At 43.5% G+C, this 15646-nt stretch overlaps 1 protein-coding gene across 1 annotated transcript in view; it reads right to left on the bottom strand.

Moving 5' to 3' along the window:
- The window catches only part of JAK1 (Janus kinase 1), a 119610-nt gene extending 116435 nt beyond the window's left edge, over positions 1-3175 (bottom strand). Inside the window, exon 1 of the mRNA XM_045547834.1 lies at positions 2960-3175. The gene's annotated coding sequence lies outside the window, so the exon portion shown is untranslated. The remainder of the gene's footprint in view (positions 1-2959) is intronic.
- Between the last annotated feature and the right edge of the window lie 12471 nt (positions 3176-15646).

The following is a 15646-nucleotide window of genomic DNA, read 5'->3' as shown; positions in this document are numbered from 1 at the left end:
TCCTTTACTCCAAAAAATGACAAAAAATTCAACAATATCAAATCATCCACCCTGCCTTTTACTCAACATATTGCCTTAGCTCCTTTTTCCCCCAAATAGCAGTATATCTAACAATTCACTTATAAAAATAATGTCTTCATAATAGTTATAATTTGCATAGCACTTCGAAGTTTCCATGTATTGGATGTGCATTATTTACCAGATTTCCCCCAACATCTCTGTGAGATGGCCATGGTGGATACTTTCATTCCATTTTACAGATGAGGAAAACAGGTGCCTGAAGTGAAACAATTTGCCATGACAGCAGCCCAGATCTGCCTGTTCCTCACCCAGTATTCCAAAACAGGATTTCTCTACCTGGGCACTACTGAAATTCTGAGCCAGATAATTCTTTGTTGGCTGGGGGGAGGAGAGGGTCCCACTACATTATGGGATGTTTACGTAGCATCCTTAGCTTCTATCCCCTAGATGCCAGTAGCACCGTCCCCTTCCCCAAGTTTTAAAGATCAAAAATGTCTACAGGGTGCAAGATCTCACCCAGCTGAGAACTACCAGGCTAAAAGAATCTGCCAAGTTCCCTCAACACCTGTATTCTATTAGAAGGCTCCATATACCACTGAGCCACAATAAATCACAGAGCATCAGATGCTGCTTGCTCAGCAAGATTCAGTTAATTAACCAATTCCCTATCCACTTAAAACAATTTTTTTAAATGTGAAAATGAACAAAAAAAATTATTTGTATAAATATTCACATCTCAAGCAATAAGTCATCTAAAAGCATATCATTATATCATTAGGACATAATAAAAATATACAAAATGATATGTGTGTTTAGGGGGAAAAAAACACCAGAAGAATCTGAAAGTTAGAAAACACAGATCTTGGTCTTTGCTAATAAGCCTTATTAATGCAGTTATACCTTAGTGTTCTCTGCAAAAATAGGTACAAACCTACACATGTTCTCAATACTTGCTTCAGTTGGAAGTATAGCATTAGCCAAACTAACATTAAGATTGTCTAAGTTACAACAAAATGAAATTTAGTTGTATTTTGGGAAATTTTTCAATTATTTTTACCTATGTCTAATTTATGCACTCTATTATCATTTCCCAATGGTATTAAATAATTAGTATACTGTGGATGGGGAAAACTATTTAAACTGGCTGTATTGAGTGTCAAACTGCAATCCTAGGACTAAAAAAAATAGTTTTGTAGATATTTAGAGAAACTGAGCTAAGACACAGTGAAAGTGCTTAGTTGATATGATACACAAAATAAGAGGTTATGATTATTCCTATTCATAATGTCCACAATCACTCAGGTATGATGCCCTTATATCTTTAAATGTGAGCTGGATTTATATACATAGGAGACATTTTCTCCACATTACAAAGCATATTGTACCAGAAGTGTCTGGTACCCTGATGGTCTCCATTAACCTTCACCACAAAGTACAAAAGAATACATTGATCCTTCAATTAAAATGATTCCCTGGTCTTGGAAAACATCAGAGTCACCAAAAGCAGAAGACAGAATACAAAATGGGGTTTGGCAAAGGGAGGACAAAGATTTAATCAATACAAAATGTTCGTGTTAAAAAAAAAAATCTTTTTCCATTGTGCATTATGCCTATACATAACTCAAATCTTTTCTAAAAAAATTAGCCAACAACCAGACTCCATGATCACATATAATTTTCTCTGCATTACACTCATCATTGAACTACCCAAGGTTTTTACTGCTTTCCTCCCCAAAAGAAGTAATGACAATTTATACCATTGTAAATTCCTGCCACCGAGAGAAAAACCTCGCGACTCTGGGGGGCGGGGGGGGGGGGGTAGTTAATGACATGTATAGTGATGTATCCAACCAGAGACAGAAGGCAGCTCACAGCCACGTATTAAGAGTCGCGGGAAGGACGAGGTCCCCTTCCCCAGGAATACACAGGAAATAATAAAGTATATACCCTCCAAAAAAATGTGTGCACAAACACCTGGCCTAATCGTACCTTTTATCTAGCGATGTCCCTTCCTAAACACACATTCAATAAGTCCACATCCCTGGAACCTTGGGGAGTGACTTTAGAGGAGCGTTTACTTGTCCTGCTACAGCGACGTCTCTATCTGATGGCCCAGGTGGGCGATCGCGCGCGGATGGGGTCGGCGGAGTTACACAGGCAGCCAGAGACCAGCCCCAGTTTCAGTTCATCAGTCCCTTTACCGTAGGATTCGCAATCCTGGGTAGCTCTCTCTACTGTTCCCCTTCCCTGGCCCTCTCGCCCAGGGTCGTCTTTCGCACTTCTCGCTGGCTACCTGGGGCCAGGGTCCTAACAGAACCGAAAAGCGGAGAGGGCGTTTCCTGAACTTGCAGACGCCCACCCCTCGGCTCCAGACCCCAGAAACTTTCTCTCGCTGAGACGGCAAGGAAGGAAAACGGCTCAGACCCCTCAGCCTCCATCCGGCGGCCAGAAAACCAATATTTCTCACCACCGCCCGCCCCCCACCCGCAAACCCCGGCCAGGAGCTGGCGGTCGAGTTCTCGGTGCAGCGAGCGAGGGACGTCAGACCTCAAGCCCGCGCCTGTATCTCGGGGTGGCATAAACAGGATGTCAGCGCGTTCCGAGCTTGTTTATGAAAACTTGCGGTGCGCCCTGGGGGAGGGGGCGGCGAGGCTTAACCTTTCTCCTCCCGGCCGGGCGCCCCCGCCCCGCGACCTCCCCGCCGCCCGCCGGCTCCGCTCGGCTGGAAATCCCCCGCCTTCCCCGCCCGCACCCACACGCCCCCGACCCGACCGGGCCCGGGGGTCCCGCGCGGCGCTCGACGAGCCGCCCGGGGCGCGCAGCGCGAGGACCGCTGGGGAGCGGCGGCCGCGCCTCCGGCCAGCGCCAGGCTCCGCGCCCCTCGCCCTGTGGACCGCGGCCGCCGCAGGCTCCTCCACCTCCCCTCGGTGACACTCACCACTTCCGTGTGCGTCGGGGCCGGGTGGCTCCGGGTCGCTGCGCGGGTCGGGGTCGGGCGGCCGGCTCGCTAGGCGGCCAGCCCCGCGGGGCCCCGGCGTGCGCGCGCCCAGGGCTGAGGAAGGGGCCCGGGAGGGCGACCACGGCTGGGGCGCAGGCCCGCGCTGTCTGCGGCTCCCGGCTACTCCGCGGCCGCCGCGGCCTGCGCTCGGCGACGAACCGCCTCCGCCCCGCCCCGCGATGGCCCCGCCTCCTCTGACGTCACGAGCGGCGGCCCCGGAAAGGGGGGCGGGGGCCGCGGTCCCCACGGCTGCACCGCCGAGGCCCAGGACCCTGCGCCTCCGGCCGGCGCGCCCCGCCCCCATCCGGCCTTGCTCACGGCCCCGCTCCCGCCCCCGCTCGGTCTTCTTGCCGCGTCTTCTAGAAACACCAGTCTAGGGAGGACGCGAGGTAAAATTGTCACGAGTTGCCCATAGATCGAGCCCCTCCCAACTCTGGAGTCCCCTCCACCGCTTCTTTGTGCACTTCGATGCATAAATGTATCCTAGTCCTCCTTGTACACCTCTGCTCCTTATCCCAACCCAGTAAGAGGTGAGCTTGTGGAGCACTAGACTCACGAGAGCTTTACAAGAATAAAAACCCCAGCTTTGAGAAGTTACTTAGATCCAACTCACTTTGTATTTAAAAAGCTCTTTAAGGGAAAAACAACAGCAACAACTAATGTGTAAGAGTAATAACATTCGTTGACACCTAATATGTGTCCAGCGCGTTTAATTTTTTACTGAAAATCCCTCAACGTGGATAGTATCCTTATTTTATCCATAAGGAAACAAACTTAGTCTTAAGTATCTTGATTAAGGCAACATTGTAGCCAAGATTCATACCTCGTAGGCAATCTAGGGCCAAATCCTGACAATTTTGTCTCCTAGATATCTCTGCAATCAGTTCACCTCTCTGTGTTCCCACAACTGTGTCCAAGCCGCTACCATCTCTCACCTGAAGGACCACAAAGACCTCTTAATTTGTCACTCTGCATTCACTCCAGTTCCCAATGAATTCTCCACAATGAGCTTTTGAAAATCCAAATCTGTTCCACTCACTCCAGTGCTTAAAACACGTCAGTGACTTCCCCCTGAAAATCCTTGGATGAAAATCCGTTTAGGCCACGCATGGTCAGAATTCTGCAGCTTCAGGTCGCTGTGGACTGCGCTGCCCCACCTGTGCTGACCTCACTAACTCTGTTGGATCATTCCTGACGACTTGAGGGTTACTGCAGTCTAGACTAAAACATGCGGGGTGCGGTATGTGGTAGGTGAAAAGAGCATCAGATCTATACTCTTGGATGTTAGGTTTGGCTTCCACCATTATCCACCTGTGTTGCCTTAAACGAGTCTCAGTTTCCTCATACAAGTTGAGCAGCAGCCTACGTGATCTCCAAAGTGCCTTCTGGAAGGAGAGGGAAGAGCTACCAGAGAAGACTGGAGATTCAAACTGGGAGGGATGCGACCCAGCTGCCTGCATTGTGGGTGTTTGTGTGTGTGTCTTGTCCAGCCTGCCACACTGTGAAAGCCTCAGGGATGTTTGTATCGTTTTCTTCACCCGTTAAATAGGGATAATACCTTCCTTACAGAGATTTTGCTGAAGGTGAACTAAGATAATAAAGGCCTGCCATGAGCTCAGTAAATCATTAGTGATTTTATTGCGCTGAGCTTTAAAGAACAGGGTGGAGTGACATGAAGACAGAGATGTGAAAGAAAGCATTTCAGGTGAGAAAGGTAAAGAAAAGAAAGGGTAAAGAAAGTCAAGAAGGCAGCGATGAACCCATTGTTCTCAAGAACAAATCCGGCTGTTCACAAAGTGGAATCAGGTGAGAGGGTCTTGGTCAAGTTTAGACCCATTCTCATGTATTAGGTGCTGAGGATTCAGATAAAAAAAAAAAGACTCAGTTCCTGACCACTGTGTAGTTGGAGAGACGGCAAGTAACAAGTTAGTATGATTCGCACTCCTCTAAAAGTGATCACAGAGGACAATCACCCAGCCCAGCCTGAAGAAGTCAGAGGAAGCGTGTAGCAGATGAATCACAGGAGCCAGGAAGAATGTAACGTACTCAGGCAGTAATAGCATATGCTGTGTGGCTGGGCAATGAGAAAAAATGAGCCCTGTGCAAAAACTTTTGTCTAAAAGAAGTAGTGTTTTTGAAGGATTTCAGCAGGTTTTTATTTTAGAAGAATCACTCTAGGGCAGGGTTTCTCATCAGGACTATTGACATTTGGGGCTGGAAAATTCTTTGTTGTGGGGGGAGGCTGTCCTGTGCATCCTAGGATGCTTAGCAGCATCTCTGGCTTCTAACTACTGGATGCCAGTAGCAATCCTTCCTCTGCTCCCACTCTACTTCCCACAACTCCCTATCCTTCTCCTTCTCCTGTTATGACAACCAAAAATGTCTTCAGACCTTGCCAGATGTCCCCTGACAGGCAAAAACACCCCTCCCCCCTTGAGAACCACGAATCTAGGTATAATGTGGAAGATGAATTAGAGGGCAAGGAGATTAATTACATAGCACCGTAGCACTGTAAGCTGCAAGGGATGAGAGCCTATCTAATGCACTGGACTGTGGCAGATGCAGAAGGCCTGAGGGGATGGAATAGATAGTGCTTGGTGACTGATTAGATGTGGGCACTGAGCAGAAGGAGGACTCTCACATGACTCCCAAATGTTCTAAATTGGTTCACAAGTTGACCAAGGATGCCACCAACTAACCTGGATGAGAAATTCAGTTTTATGTTTGAGAACAGAAAAGTTTTTAAAAGCCACTCTGTAGAAAATATATATGATACAACAGAGACAGTAGTGTAAAACAAAGGAATACAAATATTTCCTTCTAACATGTATGGCATACATCTAAATTGAACTAAACCCAATGCAATGAAGTAGAAGCCTCTTATTAGAAAACTCTCTAAAATAGTAATAACCACCCAACCAACAATCATACACACATAATTTCACATAAATCTTTAAGAAAAGAATATTTGCCCATCAGTCTTTTCGTCTGCAAAAGCTCTTGCCTACTTAACAGTGGGAAAATATATTAGAGTCAAACAATGAGGTTTGCCTTTAAAAGGTTGAACTGAACAACACCAAACTAAAGTAAAACCCACCCCACTGGACAAATCATGAAATTTAATTTAAAAAGTTAGAAACTAGAGAAGAGAGATAAAATCACCTGTAATCTTGCAACCCTAATGTAAACAGTCACCATATTGTACACTTTCTTCCAGTTATTTTTTTTCACTAGGCATATTTTTAATATAAATATAATCTTGTAAATTGTTCCTTAAACTTTATTATAATTTACAAGCAAACTTCAATGTTTCTACACAACTTTTCATAACTAATGCACTCCATGTGAATAATTTTTAAAGACAATTAAATATTAAATTTAATATTTAATATTTAAATAATTATTTTAGAAGAGATTTATAGAAATGGAATAATTGAGTCAAATGTATATTTTTAGATTCTTAATTCATAGATTCATAATTGGCAAGTTACTTTCCATTCAGTTTCCACAAATTTGCGCTGCCCTGAAAAATGTACACGTCAGGGGCTATAACCAGTAGACATTATAATTTTTAAAATAGTTTTCATTTTAATGTTTTAAAAGTATAGCTTGTTGCTTTAATTTTGATTTTTCACAATTATTAAAGAGGTTAATAATTTTCCATATGGTTTCTTACTAGTTTCTTTAGTTTCTATGTTTTCTTTCTTTTCTCTCTCTCTCTCTCTCTTTTTGTTTTAGAGACAAGGTCTCATTCTGTTGTCCAGGCTGGAGTGCAGGGGAGCAAAGCCTCGAACTCCTGGGCTCAAGCAACCCCTGCCTCAGCCTCCCAAGTCGCTAGGACTACAGGCAAACTAAACTAAACCCCCATTGTACAAATCATGAAATTTAATTTAAATTTAGCCACACCTGCTACCTGGCTAAATTTTCTATTTATCTGTAGAGATAGGGGTCTAGCTATGTTGTTCAGGCTGGTCTCGAACTCCAGGCCTCAAGTGATCCTACTGCCTTACCCTCTCAAAGTGTTGGGATTACAGGTGTGAGCCGGTGCACCTGGCCTTTTCTTTTTTCTTTTTTTTTCAGACAGAGTCTCACTCTGTTGCCTGGGCTAGAGTGAGTGCCGTGGCATCAGCCTAGCTCACAGCAACCTCAAACTCCTGGGCTTAAGCTATCCTACTGCCTCAGCCTCCCGAGTAGCTGGGATTACAGGCATGCACCACCATGCCCAGCTAATTTTTTCTACATATATTTTTAGTTGTCCAGATAATTTCTTTCTATTTTTAGTAGAGACAGGGTCTTGCTCAGGCTGGTCTCGAACTCCTGACCTCGAGCGATCCACCCACCTCGGCCTCCCAGAGGGCTAGGATTACAGGCGTGAGCCACCGCACCTGGCCTTCTTTTTTCTTTTAATTTACCAATTTACATGTGAATATTGTCTCTTTTTCTCTTTGTCCACCATCTACTGGGGTCATAGTGTCTTCTGTCAATTTGTAATAATGAAATCTTTAATAAAGATAGCAATATTTTATTTGTCATACTTTTGATATGCATTTTCCAACATATTATTTGCCTTAAAAAACTATACTTGAAGAAGTTTTCCATTTTTTGGTAGTCAGCTATGTTGAATTGTTTGCATTGTGGGGTGTGTGTGTTTGGGTAAAGCTTCCAGTCAACAGTATGCATGGTGATTTTATATATAATTCCTTAGAGAGGCATACTCTCTCCTTTGGTTAGATAAATGAATATAAACAAATATTTGTTGAGTACGAACTACGTGTCATGCACTATTTTGTACTGCAAATACAAAGGTGAAATAAGACAGAAAAGGTTCCTAGTTGAGGAAAATGGTTGAAAACAAGTAAATGAATAAGTAATTAGGATAATGTCTGATAGTGATACGTGCTAAGAAAAAAATCAAAGAGATTTAAGGAATATAAATAGTGAGGGGGTTGACGTAAATGTTCATTCTACATTATTCTAGGTTTTATCCAGCTAAATGTTTTACAGATTCAATATTTAAACCATATAAAATTTCAGTGGATGTTCTGAACTGTCCAAATTACCATATTTGGCCAGGCACGGTGGCTCACGCCTGTAAACCTAGCACTGTGGCAGGCCAAGGCGGGAGGATCGCTTGAGGCCAGGAGTTTGAGACGAGCCTGGGCAACAGAGAGAGACCTTGCCTCTACCAAAAACAGAAAAAAGGCCGGGCGTGGTGGCTCGCGCCTGTAATCCTGGCACTCTGGGAGGCGGAGGCGGGCGGATTGTTTGAGCTCAGGAGTTCAAGACCAGCCTGAGCAAGAGCGAGACTCCGTCTCTACTAAAAATAGAAAGAAATTATATGGACAGCTAAAATATATATAAGAAAAAATTAGCCGGGCATGGTGGCACATGCCTGTAGTCCCAGCTTCTCGGGAGGCTGAGACAGTAGGATCGCTTGAGCCCAGGAGTTGGAGGTTGCTGTGAGCTAGGCTGATGCCACGGCACTCACTCTAGCCCGGGCAACAGAGTGAGATTCTGTCTCAAAAAAAAAAAACAAAACAGAAAAAAAAGTAGCTGTGCATGGTGATGTGCACCTGTATAATCCCAGCCACTTGGGAGGCTAAGGCAGGAGGATTGCTTGAGCTCAGGAGTTTGAGGTTGTAATGAGCTATGATGACGCCACTGCACTCTGGCCCAAGAAACAGAGCCAAACAGTCTCAAAAAAAAAAAAAAAAATTAAATAAATAAATAAATTGCCACTTAAGTCAAGACTCATTTTAAATTGAAAATATAGTATTTAATAAATGTTCACCTTTTATTTAACAACCTCTTTCCCTCATCTCACCCTCCAGAAAAAGTAAAAGTAAAATCAAATGTTAAATCTTTTATTGCTGAAATAAACATACACACTGACTGAACAGGTCTCTTTCTATATGCTCACTAGCCCATTGAATCAGGCTCCATCTGAGGTGGGGAAATGATTAGACTTACAGGAAAGAGACCATTTTCCATTGCTTAGGCCATCTAAAATATTTACTCATAATGACCGATAGAAAGTAAGGAAAAAAAGTCTGATTAAAGGTAATGGGATGGAAAGGGAATATATAAAATTTTTTACCTTAAAAGTATCATGCATGACATATAACAAAAGCTGAGTAGATATTTGATAAATGTAAAATTCAGCAAAAGAAAAAAGATGAAAAGCATGTGAATCATATATGTATATATGATTGTGAATGCCCATATTAAAATGTTTTTAGGTTAAAATTTTTTAGGTAATTGTCAAAAGTAGAACTTCGGTAACTCCACCATGAATTTGATATGTGGGTATCATGTATTTGGTACTGCCTTAAAATTATTGCTTGAGAAAAACCTTGATCCTGATTTGAAGAACTTCCAATCAGCTCACTTTTATAAGACATGAGGTTCATCTTCCTCAGCTACTTCAACTCTCATTAAAAGGTCAACTCTGCCCTGAGCCTAACTGTCCCATAGCTATTAATAAGTAGTTAAGGTGACTTTGGAATAATACCAACTTGAGTTTGAATTTCAGCTCTGCTCTGCCACTTACTAGTGTATATCCCAGGCAAGTTCCTAAATTAATCCTCCATTTCCTCATATGTAAAACTGTGATCATACTACCCAGCCCAATGACCTCGATAAATGATCATGAAGATTAGGTAAGAAGGTACACATACAAACTCACTACTCTATTACATTATGGCACATGAATCTGCCCTTAACTAGCTAGCAACTTGCTGGGGAGCATGCACTAGTTTAGGTCCACCTAGGCACTAACAAGGCAGGATTAGATATGCAAGAGATTTATTGGGGAAAATGTCTGTGAAGGATCAAGGGAGAGGGAGCAGCAGAAGGTGAGGAAGCCTCCAGACCATGCTGAAGCTCTGACATCTATGGAAGAGAGGGAAGAAGGGAAGGGAAGAAGGCAGAGACTGTAAGACTGTAGCACAGTTCCCCAAAAGCTTCAGGCCAATCAAGAGTCCTCAAGCAAAAGTGGCCACTGCTCACAGAAATTGGCCAGCGTTTTTTGTTTGTTTTTTAGTTACTTAAAAAAAATTTTTAGAGACAGGGTCTCACTATATTGCCCAGCCTGGAGTGCAGTGGCCATTCACAGGCATGATCATAGCACACTGTGGCCTCGAATTCCTGGCCTCAAGCAATCCTCCCATCTTGGCCTCTCCGTAGCTGAAACTACAGATGCACAGCACTGTGCCAGGCATGGACGGGCCAGCTTTAACATACCTGCCATGCGCAATCACAGGCATGGGAAGCCCAATCTGGTAGTGTATGCACAGAGGTAATGTCTGGGGCTATCAGCCATGCTCCTGCAGCCGCAGATCTGAACAGTGCACTTTCATGGCTGCGTGAAACGTCCTACACATTGCACTGCACAGATCCACTTCTACATGCATGTGCAGGGAGCATCCCCTCCACAGGTCCGAGAACCTCTCTTCCTGCAGTGAAACTTAAAAGCGGTAGGTTAACGGGACAAACTGTGACCAGGTGTTGGGTCCAAGCTGGTTCTCATCCTCTCTCTTTTTCACTGTCCATTCTAAATTCCCCTCACCCTTAGCTAGCAGCTTGGCAGGTCCTGGTGGCTTACCTGGTGATGTGACCCAAATCTTCACTCCTGACGGACCTGAGCTCTTTGCAGTCAGACCCTTCTCAGGCTGGGAGCATTATGCACACCCAATCATATATGGTTCCAGTGGGTCAAGGGAGTACCAGGGGAGGCCCACGTAGATCTCCTGGGTTCCACATATCTTCCTCCCTAGCCACATCCACTTTTTCAGGCCGATGACGATGGATTCCCCCTGCCATGATGGTGACTCTTTTCCCTTGGAGTCCCTGGAGACAAGGAATTCGAAGTGCCCTAGTGGCAGCTGTAATCTGTAGTTCAGTGGGACGCTTGTTATATATCCCCTGCCAAGAGTACACCTGGTTTGGGGACCAAGATCTTTAACCTTTGATGAGCCCAGAGTTTCAGGGACAGGAAAGACAAAGTTACTAAGGGGTCATTGGGAGTGACAGCAAGCCAGACCACTCGTACTTTGACCCCTTCATTCCTAGATCTAGTTATTCTTTTTATTGTGGACACAATGTCATGTAGAACAGCAGTCTCCAAACTTTTTGGCAGCAGAGACTGGTTTCATAGAGGACAATTTTTCCATGGACCAGAGTGAGGGGGACCTGGTTTTGGACAAATTCTCATGAGAAGTGCACAGCCTAGATCCCTTGCATGGGTAGTATCGTGCTCCTGTGGGAATGTAATGCCACCACTGATCTGACAGGAGGAGGAGCTCAGGCGGTGATGCAAGCGATGGGGAGCAGCTGTAAATACAGATGAAGCTTCACTCACTCACCTGCAGAGCTCACCTCCAGCTGTGTGGCCCAGTTCCTAACAGACCACAGACCAGTACTCCACGGCCTGGGGCTTGGGGACCACCGATGTAGAGGTCTCTGATGTAACACATATCCTGCAGGATGACATCCCAGCCATTCAGAAGGTTACATCCAATCTATCACTTCAGGTGTGCTTCGGAAAGCCACTCCAGCACTCTGTGAGGTCAGCGGCTCTGGATGGTGTATGTGATACATTTGACCCGAGGACACCATGGTTTCAAGCCCACTCCTTTTTAGATTTTATGTAGCATCTTTGTTGGCTGCACATTTGCCCCTAGGGACACCATGTTCTATTAACCATCTTTGCAATTCCCCTTAGCTGCCCCTCTGACCTTGGTGGTTATTATGATAATTGTGGCCTTGCGGCTTCTGGCAGTTAAACACTTCCAACTGGTCCCTATTCCTTGGTACAAACCCCATCATGCCATGCAGTAAGGACCTCAGCTCTGGCATTACTCTTCTACTTTGATCCATGGCCTGCACTATACTTTTTAGTGGCGCTGGTACCCCTCTCTTCAGTATATTCTTAATGTCTTCATGAATGGTGTGTCCTTGGACCTTGCATGAAACACAATCCTCAGTAGGTCTTTTGGCCTTACATACTATTTCCATTCTAGCATGCTCCTTTCCTCAACCTCTTAATAATCCTCCTTCTACTTTCTGCCAGGGCAACTCAGGCTTCTCCCCTTCCCCCAGGTTTGGCCATCACTTTTTCCAGGCTTCTAAGAGCCACCACACAGTACATCTGCCTCATCTACTAGGCTCCTTGCTAGGGTATTATATCCTGTGTCTTGAAAAAGTGCCCTTAAGTCTGAGCTCTAGAAATAGCTATACTTCTCGTGGGCAAAGTTACTTATCAGTTATATAAGTGATTGTATTTCTCACTTTGAGCTGACTATTATGAAGCTCAGACTCAAATTTTAGTCATACATTTATTACATATACAGGAACTCATAGCAATGTACTTTATGTACTATCCTCACAACAGCTTCATTTTACTTTCTCTACTTATTTTCAGTTTACACTGAATCTCTCACGTGCATTTAGTCAACACACTATCCACTTAGCACTGTGCTAAACACATATGTACCACCTCATTTAATCCTGGCTTCCCTATTGTGGGGTCTTTTAGCAAGATATCAAATTCCTAGAAACTTTGATGTCATCATCTGTAAGTGAGGATAATCATAATGTCCACTTTTAGGGTTATCGTGAGGCTTAATAATGATAGTTAACATCATTAGTTATGAAAATATACTTAAATGTTTTGTCTAAAATAAAAATCAAAATATCTGATTTAATTATTTTGTGGGATGTCAATATAGTAATGTCTGGAAAGATAAACATCAGTTTATTATTAAAAAACTCAACATCCAAGGCAGGATAAGTATTACTAATCTTGTTTATTATGGTTTAATCTAATTGAAGGCTTTTGTGGTTGTGGTAATTAACAGCAAGATAACAGAATCAATAAAGCTAAGAAACAATGAATATCCATACAGAAGGGCTCATTTATGGGTTTTTTTTAATACGTGAATGAGACGATGGCCCTTTCTGAGGGCAGTGATCCCAAGGATGCTTTGCTTCAAAATCTGTTCAGTTTTACAGAGACATCAGATTGCTTTGGATTGACTTACTAGCTATAATAACGAGGCTTATTCTACTCCTGGGACTTAGTATACTGCGTTAATAATTAAAACACCTTGTGTGGAAATGCTATGCTAACAACCACGCTTGGTGCCCTGGAAAGACCACTGGATCAGAAAGCAGGATACCTGGATGCTAGATGATCTCTTCAATGGACAAGAAACTTAGGGCAGTCCCTTTAACCTCTCTGATCTCAGATACCTCCTTGGGTTGGATCACATTATTTTAGGAGGCCTGACTGCATCAAAATTCTGTGCGTCTTTATATTTTAACCTCACAGTATCTGTGTAAAAGTTATTGGCCATGAAGTCAGGTATGCATTTGACAGATGGGGGTAACTGAAGTGGAAAGTCTAAATTACATGCCTAAAAGCAATAGGAAAATGAGTTACAGTTGAACAACAATTAGATATGACTTCTTCCCAAGTTCTAATTTTCTGTTACTTTGCTAAGAGAGTGATATCTAGAACTCATACACTTTCAGAGGTCTATGGCATCCAACAATTCAACTTAATGCAACACATATTTATTCAGTAGAAGTATGTGCTAAGCACTGTGTTAGTTTCTAATAATACGATGCAGGACATATATGATCAGTAACAATCAACTGAACAGCTGCATGTAGAGGGTCCTATACCAGGCCCTTGGCAGGGGTGGCCACTCTTCCTGCCCTCAGGGACTGTAGCGGAGAGGAAAAGGGAAGACATCCATCTGAGAAAAGATGATCAAACATCAAACAGCTGCTACAGACATAAATGCCGTAAGATTTCAGAGACAGGAAACATCACTGAAAATCCAGATAGACTTCGTGAGGAGTATGAGATGTGAACTGAACCTTGAAGGATACTGAAAACTCAGAGGCAGGAAGGTGTTAGGCCTATTTAATTGGCATCATTTATATCCTGCCCAGAATTGTTAAGAAAAAGGTTTATTTTTATGTGTGAAATACATATGCATTGTCTTCACTCAATTTTAAGTGCCACGACAGCAGAAATAGTGTATAGTATTTCTTTATATTTGACTCAGCCCAGTAGATATTTATAGAGTGCTCACCATAAAATAGGCATTGTACTGAGTCAGCTCCGGAGCAGAGGGAAAGGTAAAGAAGGAAAGAGAAAAGGCAAGCAGTCTTTCCATTGGCTGAAAAGCAAGATCAACCACCTTCTTTAAAAATTTTGAGTGTGTTAAATGAAAATCCTCCTTCCTTTTACAGAGTATAAAATGGAACTTGACACTCAGATCTGACATTCGGATTAGTTGGGCAGGTGTTTTTTAATTGAGTTAATGCGTTACATTATTTGGGAGAAGCATTAGCTGACTCATGCCAGAGATTAACCATTAACCCAACATCACTCAGAAGCAACTACAGTCCTGAGAGGTAAATTGGCACCACCTTCAATATCCTTCGAAGCCGTTCTCCACAGTAACTACCACTGCCCCTCAAACAGATTGAGATTATTGCAGTCAGCCCAGAAAGGAGGTAACAAAGTAGATATGACCATTATAAAATATGGGGAAGTTCTGGAGGAGGGTTTGGGACAATGAAACCACTCTTCCCAGGCTCTCAACTACACCAAGGCTTATGTTTCTAAAATCTCAGGCTTGGCAGTGAATCAGAGCTGGGTTTAGCTCTGCCTATTCCTTGCTGTGTGACTTTGAGTACATTACTACTTTAAATCTCAGGGGGGTTTAATCTGTAAAATGAGGATGATAATATTTTCTGTCTTCCAAGTTTGTTGTAAAGATTAAGTTAAATAATTAATATAAAGCATTTAGTATAGTACTGGGCACATTGTCAGCCCCTCAAAAAGTTGGTTATTATTTTATTATTAACAGGGACCAGGGCCCTAAAGTTCTAAGATGCAGGGTAATAAAAGAGGAAAGGAAAGAAAGCCTCCCTATTGCTGGAGAAGCCAATGCCACAGTTGGGCACACAAGATCTATCACAATCTGGCCCCAAGCCTCTACCTTACCCTACAGTTACCGGTGTGCACTCTGTGAAAACTTAGCTCTCTCAGGTAGGCAGAATTCCTCCTTTAGCTTCCCAGAGTACTTTATGTATACTTTTCTACTATCCCTGATCATATATTCTCTTTTGTTTGCATATCTATCTCCACTCTACCCTACCTCATCCCAGGCTGTGAGTTTATAGACAGCAGGGACCATGTAGTCATCTTTGTATTTGCAGCCATAGGCACTCTGTAAGTGTTGGGTGAATGGATGGATGGATGGATAAGGAATGTGAGATAACATAGAGACTTGGTAAAGGGATAAGGTCTGGGGTACCCAGAGGACTAGCTAGGTAAGACAGTCTTTGCTTCACAAGCTTGCCTAAGCCTGGGTCTGAGCAGACATGCAGAGGACATGACATTTGCAGAATTATTTGCCTGGTGAAGGTGGTTAAGCAATCTATATGTCCCTTCATGGGAAAAGCATGGCTAGCTGGTGACTGCTGTCAGGGCCAATATTAGGCAAAACTCCTTGGCAACCACGAGCCAAGGCAGGATGATACCTGTAAGTTTTTCTGCAGCCTGCAACATTGATATATTAATCGATTAAGAACAAGTCCTTCCAGGTG

Source organism: Lemur catta, chromosome 3 (genome assembly GCF_020740605.2).
Source record: "Lemur catta isolate mLemCat1 chromosome 3, mLemCat1.pri, whole genome shotgun sequence".
Classification (NCBI taxonomy): Eukaryota; Metazoa; Chordata; class Mammalia; order Primates; family Lemuridae; genus Lemur; species Lemur catta.
Note: the sequence above shows the minus strand (reverse complement) of the source record. Positions and strands in the feature narration are given on the sequence as shown.